The sequence below is a fragment of the Bacillus rossius genome, chromosome 1, assembly GCF_032445375.1.
Source record: "Bacillus rossius redtenbacheri isolate Brsri chromosome 1, Brsri_v3, whole genome shotgun sequence".
Classification (NCBI taxonomy): Eukaryota; Metazoa; Arthropoda; class Insecta; order Phasmatodea; family Bacillidae; genus Bacillus; species Bacillus rossius.
This window is the reverse complement of record NC_086330.1, coordinates 12,969,207-12,979,941: the sequence shown is the minus strand read 5'-3', so window position 1 is coordinate 12,979,941 and position 10,735 is coordinate 12,969,207. Positions and strand designations below refer to the sequence as shown.

The 10,735-nt window shown below is 52.2% G+C and overlaps 1 protein-coding gene across 1 annotated transcript in view; it reads left to right on the top strand.

Annotated features, from left to right (window-relative positions):
- Positions 1 to 8,865: 8,865 nt before the first annotated feature.
- Positions 8,866 to 10,735, top strand: part of LOC134532306 (gastrula zinc finger protein XlCGF58.1-like) — a 136,600-nt gene continuing 134,730 nt past the window's right edge. The window contains exon 1 of the mRNA XM_063368736.1: positions 8,866 to 9,239. The gene's annotated coding sequence lies outside the window, so the exon portion shown is untranslated. The remainder of the gene's footprint in view (positions 9,240 to 10,735) is intronic.

The window sequence follows — 10,735 nt, the reverse complement described above, 5'->3', positions numbered from 1 at the left end:
AAACTATCCTTCAGGTTGGTAAAGCGTAAGAAAGCTGTTGAAGTTGGTAGGAAACAGCAAATATATGCAAGTATGCTTCAAATGGGCTATCATCCCCTAGGCAAAAAAGAATTTATTTATTCAATTCATAACGCCACCTACCAAAGTCCTTCCCTCCTCAAACAACTAGTATATTCTCCCTAAACCCATTCTCCTCCTACTTCATTCTCACTAGGCTACTTACATCCCTTTTCATAAAACTCCACCCTCTTTGGATCATTCACTCATGGTCCCACGTCCCTATAAGAAGTTTGTCAGGAATGTTTGTATAAATAATTCTGTTGTGTCCTATATTTGTCCTCGGCCTCTCTCTGCAACCAACATGGCCGCTGGGCCAAGAAAGCCGTATCCCAACAGGCTTCTCTACACCAGCCGTGGGATATAGGCTACGAGTGGTGCTGCGAACATATCATAGATGGCAGCACGCATCTTTTGAACGGTTATAGCAGTGCATATAGATTTATTAATGACTGTATAATATAAAATGTCTGTCAGTGCTATATATGTTATAAGTAAATGATATCCTAGTGTGTGAAGAAAGATTCGTTCGGAACGATTCGTTCATCTCGGTCATTTCGTTCTTTTCTGTGAATAGGATCTGGCTCTTTTATCAGGTGACGTAACTCGTTCATCCTTTAGAGTATTGGCTACGTGTTTGCTTCCAGCCTCCCCTCGTTATCGCGTGACCCGATAACGAGAGGAGGCTGGATCGCGTGGGTGGTTATCTTTATCTACTGACGTCGACCCAGAGGCCACCCTAGCTCCTACAGGCCGTTATGGCGCGTCACCGCCTTCTTCTGTGCGCGGGCGTGTGCGGGAGCCAGTGGTGCCACCTTCAATAAATCAGTGTCCCTCCGACGTAGTTTTTTTTATGTATATTTTCTTTTCTTTCAGCAGGACATAATTTTTATTGTAAAAACTATAATATCATCCATCATGTATAATTTAAATTAGAAGGGTAAATAACATGTATTTTAATATGCACGGGGTGAACAAGTCGCGGGTTCCCGTCCACGAGGACGTCAGATGCTGCACGAGACGCGCGCGGGGAGGGGGTCGGCGCGAGCAGAGGAGGCAGTCGCGTCTGGAGAACCGCGGAGGAGTGACGTGTCGGCCGCGAGCTCTCGCCAAGACGAGTGAAACGGGTGAGCATAGAGGCCTCCGGGCTTAACGTCAGTGACGCGGGGAATAGATCAGCAACAGTCTTCGAGTCGTGTCAGGCAGTTCGAAACTATGGAGATTAGTATGTAAACTATTGCCAAGGGGTCGCCTTATTGTAAATAGTTTAGTTTTCTTTTTATTAGTGTTTCATAATTTTTTCCTTTCCTCTTGTATGTATATATATATATATATCTTTATTCGCTTGTATAGTCATGCATTGCCTAGGATAAAATAGTACCATTGTGTCATGGACGAGACCTCGCCATTTTAATGGGACATTTCAGAAACTGTGTCCGCAGGTAGTGCTTGCCTGAATTCGCTATAGGACAGGAAATCAAAGCCCTGCCGGTTTGGGACAAACGCCATCGGTTAGCGCCGCGACGCCGGCGCCTACTACTTCCCATAGGCGGCCGTGTAAGGGGAAATTCTCGTGTAGTCAGGCCTCACCTAAGAACGGTCGTAGGCGGGAACTGCGATAGCCCCGTGCCAGTGCAAATAGTGGCCAATAAAAAGAGTGAGTGCCACGAAACCCTATGTAGTTTCATTATTAGCAGGCTAGATCCTCTTAACTGCCACGCGGCCCGAAACCCACCCCCAACTGAGCTAGCCCAAGAACCTACACAACCAATAAGGGGATCAGCCCGCTCGACGACAAGTGGCGCCCAACGTGGGGCAACGCATTCTCAAACTTTCAAATTTTCAAAACTTTCAATTTTTTTTAAAAACTTTCAAACTTTCGAAATTTTGTCTCAAAGGGCGTAATTTGGCAAAGTGCGGGTTGCCAAGAACACGGACAAAGTGGGCGGAAAGGACATCACGGACATTATATGGACTGGAGTAGCGTGCGACGTAGCGCGAGTTGCGTCACGCGAACGGCGCGGGAGCTGCCTGGCGCGGCGGAGCGGCGGAAGCAGGCGGAAGGAGCGGCGCGGGAAAGAGATAAGGAGACGCATCCACGCCGGGATCAGGTTCACGCGGGAGAGAGATAAGGCGGCGCGACCCACGCCGGGCTCGAATTCGCGCGGTATCGCGCTGCGGCTTATCGCGCGCCGAGAGGCGAGTTCGCCGACCGAGCCGAGAAGGATCGGATAACCAAGTGAAGCCGGGTGACGACCGGAAAAATGGAGGGACCGGATGAGACAAAGGCGAGGGTGATGGACACGTGTGTGGGGTGTGGACTTCCGTTCAGGGGGAGACACGGACAGGACCTTTCGTGCGAATGCCCATGGGGACTAGCGGACGTGAAGAGTAGCGGGGAGAGTAATGACAGACAATCGGGGAGTCATTTACCGGGTCACCGCGACGAGGGCGTTAGAGAGCCCATAGGTCATGGTCATCCGAGTATAGTGATGCGAGTGGTCGAGGTGGCTAGCCCATTACCGGAGTTTGCGGGAGAACCGCACGAAGATCCGAGTGCGTTTGTAGCCGCGTGTGTGGACAGGCTTAGGGGAGTGCCACGAAGGGACTGGGTGACGAGAGTGTGTGGCCAGTTACGGGGCCGGGCGGCGAAATGGTGGACGGACACGGGGGACTATCTATCCGAGTGGGGAGAATTCGAGCGAGCACTAGAGAGGCGGTTCAACGGACCACTGGCACGAGCCGAGTGTCAGCGACAACTTTACAGTGTACCACAGGCCGCAGGGGAGAGCGCCGAATCATTTATCTATAGGAAGGTGCGGTTGCACCGGCGAGTGGGGCCGGAGAGAACAGTGAGCGAGGTCATGCCCGTAATATGCGAACAGTTGTTGCCGTCGCTACGCCCTTTTCTGCGACGGGCCGTGGACCTAGAGGTATCCGAGTTCGTGGAGCTGGCCCGGGAGACTGAAATGGACTTGGCAGCAAGTAGGAGGGAACTCTGGGCAAGAGAGTCACGACGGGAGCCTAGGATGACACCAGTGATGTCACAAGAGACTGTGACACCCGAGGACGCAATGACATTGGTCCGATACAGGGGCGGGGCCACACCACAAGGGCAGAGGACGACAGGGGGACCCACACGGGAGACCAGAACACGGTCAGAGGAGCGGAGTACGAATCAGCGGACGAGTGACAACCGTCCACCCAGGTGTCAGTATTGCCGCAGCCCGGAGTATCACTGGCACGCGGAGTGTCCAACCAAGGCGGAGTTGTGGAGGAAGATGGAAAGGGAAGGACGCCATCCGGGAAACGGACAATAGGGGGCAGGGACAGAGTCGGCCACTGCCTCCTAGATACGAACCCGGACAACATGACAGAAAAGACCTCACCGAGCCCGAGAACGAGTCAGCCCAACGACGCCCGCCATGACACCAGCCACAGGGACGAGAGGAACACAGGGACGTCGCCCGCCAAAAGTGACAGCCCCACTGGGCAGCTCGGAAGAGACACGAGGGACCACGGGAACCGCAGCATGGACGCCACAGCAGACGGGGGAGCCAGTAGCAGTCCAACAGCAGGGGACAGGTCACCACCAGAGGAGCAGGGGGCTCCTCCAGCACAGCTGGGACAGCTGGGCACGGACCAGGCGGCGCTGCTCCGGGTGCCAGTGCTCCTGAACGGCCGTCCCGTCCACGCGTTGGTGGACACGGCGGCGACCCACTCTTTTGTCTCCGCCCACCTGGTGCCGGACGAGGACTTGGAGCCACACGAGGACGAGGTGCAACTGGCAACGGAGGGGACAAGCGCGTCCACGTCTGGACGCGCACAGGTAACCATCGGTGTTCGTGACTTATTCAGTCGGACTAGCGCCCTGGTGATGCGTGGACTGCGGGAGGAGTTGATCCTGGGCCTGCCTTGGCTGGTCCAGGAGGACGCCGCCATTGACATCAAGGACAGTAAGTTGCACGTGGGCCGTCAGGGGCGCCGAACGCTGTACGGCGTGGGCCGGGCGGGCCCTGTTCCTCCCTCACCACAGATCCAGCTGGCAGACCTCACTCATGACGTGCCACCAAATTACACAGGGTTGTTCGAGGGCGTGTTGTCGCAGCAACCGTTAGTGTTCGCGGCCACAGACATGCTGCGGCGGACAACGGTGACGGAACATGCCATCCCTACAAAGCCACACAGTCCCATATACGTAAAGCCGCGGGAGTTTGGACTCAAAGACCGTCAGGTAGTGCAGGAACAGATAACCGAAATGCTCCAGAACGGAGTAATAGAAGCTAGTGAATCTCCGTACAATAGCCAAATCGTCATGGCTAAGAAGAAGGATGGGACCTTGAGGTTCTGTGTGAACTTCAAACCCGTGAACTCTGTCACCATACCCGCCCCACCACCACTGATAAACATTGCAGACGCGTTGGCAGGCTTGGGGGACGCCCGTATATTTACGTCACTTGATCTAAGGTCCGGGTATTGGCAAGTCCCCGTCAGGCAGGAAGACCGTCCTAAGACCGCGTTTACGGCCCCGGACGGACGCAGGTTTCAGTTCCGAGCCATGCCGTTCGGGCTGATGGACGCCCCCTCGACATTCCAGGCCATGATGGTCCGCGTCCTGGATGGGTTCGTGGGCGACTTCGTCACGGCCTATCTGGACGACGTGATCGTCTGGTCACGGACGTGGGAGGACCATGCGCATCACCTGGCATTGGTCCTCGAACGGCTGGCCAGACACGGGCTGACCTGCGCCCCGCACAAGTGCCATATCGGGGCAACGGAGATCAGATTCCTGGGGCATGTCGTCAGTGAGAAGGGGTGCCGCCCTCTCCCGGAGCACCTGGACCTGATCGCGTCCAAGGCGGCTCCACAGACGAGAAAACAGCTGCAAAGACTCATGGGGCTCCTGAACTGGCTGCGGTCCTTCATACCGGACTTCGCAGCGGTGACGGCCCCCATGACGGACTTGCTATCCCCCAAAACAAAATACAGGTGGACCGCGGAGGCCGACCGCGCCCTGGCTACTGTCAAGCGCTTGTTCAAGGACAGTCACACCCTCGCACGGCTGGTGCCGGGCGAACCCCTGTACCTACAAACGGACGCGAGTCAAGTAGGTATGGGGGCCGTGTTGTACCAGGTCGGACCCAATGGCGAGCGACGCGTGATGGAGTATTCCAGTGCCAAATTCGGGCCGGCCGCCCGGAACTACGATGTGAATGAACAGGAGTGCTTGGCAGTGGTGTGGGCTGTCAAGCGGTACCAACACCATCTGGAAGGGCGGGAGTTTACTCTTAGGACGGACAATCAGTGTTTAAAATGGTTGAACTCGATGCAAGGGAGGAAGAGTAAATTTACCCGGTGGGCTGTGACCCTCCAAAACTTTGCATTCACAGTGGAACACGTGCCAGGGAGGACTAACCAACTTGCCGATGAATTGTCACGACATCCTAACCCAGAGGACATCTTTGAGGACGAGGGCACGTGGGACGATCTGCTTCCTCCGTCAGGGCGCGCACCCGTCACGGGAGACCAGATGGGGCCCGCGGCATTGTACGCGGTAACACAGGAGGAACCAGTCACTGAACCCGAGGCAGTGGACACTCTCTCCCAGCTGATTAGCGCCGTGCAGCGGGTTCAGCGGGGGGACGACGTCTCGAAGGCCGCCGTGGAGGCGTGCGGGAACCAGGTGGTACCGGATCAGCGCTGCGTGGACGGGGTCCTGCAGACGCGGGTGCCGGGAGGTGGGGATGCTTGGCGAACTCACGCCCCGAAGGGGGCCCGCGCGGCCATACTGGGTTATTTCCATGACCACCAGCTAGCAGGCCACCCCGGGGCCGAACAAACCGCGGAGGCAATCAGGGTCTCCTTCCACTGGCCCGGCATGGGACACGATGTCCGGGAATACGTCCGACGCTGCCACACTTGCCAGCAGCGCAAGGCCCGGAGGACAGACGGCGAGGAGCAACAGCGACCTCGCCGCCCGCAACACCCATTCCACACACTAGCTCTAGATATCATGGGGCCCTATCCCCGCAGCAGCAAAGGCAAGCGCTTCCTTGTAGTACTAACAGACCTGTTTACCAGATGGGTCGAGGCCTATCCGGTCTCCAACGTCCGGTCGGGAACGTTGATAGCGCTGATCGACGGAGAGGTAGCCCCTCGCTTCGGGTACCCAGCGGTGCTCCTATCGGACAACGGATGTCAGTTCACGGGAGCCCGCTGGAAACAGGCCTGCAGAAGGTGGGGGGTGAGCCACCACACGACGCCGACGTATCACCCGAGGGCCAACCCAACCGAGAGACGGAACCAAGAGATAAAGGCTCAGCTCCGTCTCCGGTTGGGAGAGGACCATTCAAAATGGGATACCCATTTGCCGAACCTCTTATACTGTCTGAGGCGTCGTACGAGTGCCGCCACGGGTTACTCGCCGGCAGAGCTGGTCATGGGACGGAACCTGGCGCTGCCAGGAGAATGCCGGGTAGAGGCGGCAGCCACAGAAGCCGGATGGGGCGAATGTCTCAATACCGAGCTGACCAGAATGCAGGAGAGGGCTAGGCGGAGACAGGAGGCCTATCTACAGCAGACGACACCACAGTCCACTAGACCCCCCCCTACTCTGAACCCCGGGGACCAAGTGTACGTCCGACAGCATCCTCTGTCGTCAAGGGCAAAGAACTTTTGTGCAGGTCTAGCCCCGAAATGGGCGGGCCCCAGGACCGTTCTGCGACAGGCGGGGGCCACATCGTACTTAATACGTACACCAAGCGGGAGGCCCGCAAAAATTCACAGAGACCAACTGCGCCTAGCCGCGGGGGGGAGACAAGCTCCAAGGGACACGGACAGGGGAGAGGGGTCTGCCTCTACACCAGTCACCGACGCAAACCAAGCCAGCCGTGACATGGACGGAAGGTGGGACGAGGACATGGCGGGACAGAAAGAACAAGGAGACGTGACAGAGACGCGACCGGCAGCCGACACAGGGGCAGCCATGAAAGGAACGGAGACAGGAGGGGCAGAAGAGAGCGTAATGGAACCAGCCAGGACATTTGGGGAACCAGACGAAACGACTGCCGACACAAACGTGATCCAGTTCATCACGGAACCGGACACGGACGGGGAGGACGAGGAGGGGAAAGACCCAGACACCCCTCTCTGGCCCCTCAATACGAGTCTGGCGGACTCGTCGTTCATTATGACCGTCACCGAACCAGACTCAGATACAGAACGGGGGGACACAGAGGGGATGGAGGAAGAACTGATGGGGGTCCTGACAGGTGAACCAGGATCTTCGGGGTGGTCTGCCATCCCAACCACGAGGATGGGGGGAAAGGGCAGGACATTAGACCCCAACTGTTCGCTCAGCCCCTCAATTTCCAGAAGCGAATCTGGGGAAAACTCCCGACCTAGGAGGATACTGCGGGTACCCACCTACTTACGGGAATTTCAGTGCAATAACCTACCAAAGGCAAGCCACCACACTAACACAGGATCCCGACTCAGTGTCATGAGTTTACTGCCACCCTTCGCGAGACACCCGCACACGATACACACCAGAGGCCAAGACACTTCCTACCCTCTCGTTTCTACGATCAACGAGTGCAACGGCAGATGCGATTAAGAGACGTTGACGCGCATAATGGCCTTGTGGGAGGGGGGGGCATTTGACGTCGACCCAGAGGCCACCCTAGCTCCTACAGGCCGTTATGGCGCGTCACCGCCTTCTTCTGTGCGCGGGCGTGTGCGGGAGCCAGTGGTGCCACCTTCAATAAATCAGTGTCCCTCCGACGTAGTTTTTTTTATGTATATTTTCTTTTCTTTCAGCAGGACATAATTTTTATTGTAAAAACTATAATATCATCCATCATGTATAATTTAAATTAGAAGGGTAAATAACATGTATTTTAATATGCACGGGGTGAACAAGTCGCGGGTTCCCGTCCACGAGGACGTCAGATGCTGCACGAGACGCGCGCGGGGAGGGGGTCGGCGCGAGCAGAGGAGGCAGTCGCGTCTGGAGAACCGCGGAGGAGTGACGTGTCGGCCGCGAGCTCTCGCCAAGACGAGTGAAACGGGTGAGCATAGAGGCCTCCGGGCTTAACGTCAGTGACGCGGGGAATAGATCAGCAACAGTCTTCGAGTCGTGTCAGGCAGTTCGAAACTATGGAGATTAGTATGTAAACTATTGCCAAGGGGTCGCCTTATTGTAAATAGTTTAGTTTTCTTTTTATTAGTGTTTCATAATTTTTTCCTTTCCTCTTGTATGTATATATATATATATATATATCTTTATTCGCTTGTATAGTCATGCATTGCCTAGGATAAAATAGTACCATTGTGTCATGGACGAGACCTCGCCATTTTAATGGGACATTTCAGAAACTGTGTCCGCAGGTAGTGCTTGCCTGAATTCGCTATAGGACAGGAAATCAAAGCCCTGCCGGTTTGGGACAAACGCCATCGGTTAGCGCCGCGACGCCGGCGCCTACTACTTCCCATAGGCGGCCGTGTAAGGGGAAATTCTCGTGTAGTCAGGCCTCACCTAAGAACGGTCGTAGGCGGGAACTGCGATAGCCCCGTGCCAGTGCAAATAGTGGCCAATAAAAAGAGTGAGTGCCACGAAACCCTATGTAGTTTCATTATTAGCAGGCTAGATCCTCTTAACTGCCACGCGGCCCGAAACCCACCCCCAACTGAGCTAGCCCAAGAACCTACACAACCAATAAGGGGATCAGCCCGCTCGACGACACTACTCTGCATGGGTAAATGAAATTTCAAAAGTCTAGTTGTATAGGTACTGACTGTTATAAAATTATTGACTGTTGATCGCTGCAAATGCTTCATGCAGTGATTCTATATAATACGGGAGCATTAAATCTAAGAATGTTAGGTACGAAAGTGTTCTTTCTTAACTTTAATTTGTAATCGCACTATTATAGCTAGTACTTGAACATTGCTTTTCGTAGCCAGTGAATCACAGTTGCGTATATGAAACAAGATTATTTATATTGTATTACTTTTTAAGTTACAAATATTAATATACAGGCTATTTACACTCTAGAGAGAGTAAAGTGTTTACATGTAGACCAACACATTTAGAGAAAAAAAAGACAAAAATTGAATACTACTACTGCGATTCAGTATGAAGAGAGAAAAATGAAGTAGGTACATTAATTAACACCTAAATGGTAAGTGTGAACATTTGTAGTTACTTTCCCTGTTATTTTTAATTCATGTTTTTTTCCCCCCCAAATTTGTGTATGTGAATGTGAAAACGCAATTTTAAACCACTACTTAACAGTTGACATTTTCAGGTATAGATACTTTTCCTGTTACCCTATTTTATTTGATCAGTTATCGTTTGCTCTTATGAACATGCTCACGCTGTGATTACTAATTCTTCAGACTCCTGACGTCATGAATCATTTCACGAACGAATCAGACCGGGCGTGTGGCCGGTTCTCTCATCTCGTTCTCTCGTTCTCTCCGCGTTTTCGTTCTTCCGAATCTTTCAAGGTACCGGCTCTCAAAGAGCCGGTTGGTTCTCTCGTTCTCTCCGCATTTTCGTTCTACCGAATCTTTCAAGGTACCGGCTCTCAAAGAGCCGGTTCTTTACATCGCGAACGAATCGCAAGATTTCGTTCTCTCAAAGATTCGTTCTTTTTGAACGAATCGTTAACGAACGACCCATCACTAGTTAGGTTAGGAAAAAAAAATAATTGCCTAGCCAGAGATCCCTACCCCAGAGTAGAGGTGGGTTGGGACAGCAATTTTCGGTATCTGTCCCAACCTGATACTGATACAGCATTATACCATGTTACAAGTCTCTGATACTTCTGTATCATACGGTCCCAGGAGGCAACAAAGCTCCGCGTACGCAGACTGTGCGACCGGAAGGAGAATCTGAAACATTATTTATCACGCCTGGTAATTCTCTACCTCTGACACTCTCATGCCCGCCTGATACAACCAGTATCAATCAGTTCAACATTCACTGCAGTTCGTCCTGGCCGTGTATCACCATGTTGCGGGCTGTCATGCTTTGTAGTTAGTATTTTTATAGTGAAATAAGGAATGGATAAGTGCACGAAAAAGACTTCATTTGTGTGGAATTTTTTCACGGAAAATAATGAGTTTGCTAATTGTAATTTGTGTAAACAAAAACTGAGTTATAAATCATCGACTAATCTGAAGAAACATTTGAAACGTAAACATTGATATAGTATGCTCACTAATGTACCTATCTGTTTTTTTATTTTTTATTTTTGATAAAATCGTGAATTTTTAATGTATAAAAACACTAGTTACTAATTGTTTTCGAAAAAAGAAAGTCCATATGTTGATTACATCTGTTATTAGTGTCAACTGAGAATTTATTTGCATTTTCATAGCTGTTAGGTGCACAAATATAAATATTATATCTTGTATTAATGTACTTTTTAATATTAAAATTTCATTAGTTTTATTATTGAACGAGACGGTGCACGCACTGCGCACTGAGCGTACTTTGAAGTAGGACAATAAACAAAACGACTTGTAACCAGGGCTGGCACTCTGATATTCATGAAAAACCTAGATAACCTAAAAAAAACCAGACACATGGGTAAAAAACCCAGATGCGTCTAAAATGCTATCGTTGAAAATGTTTGCGTACTAATTCAAAAATATAAACATAACTGGTTTT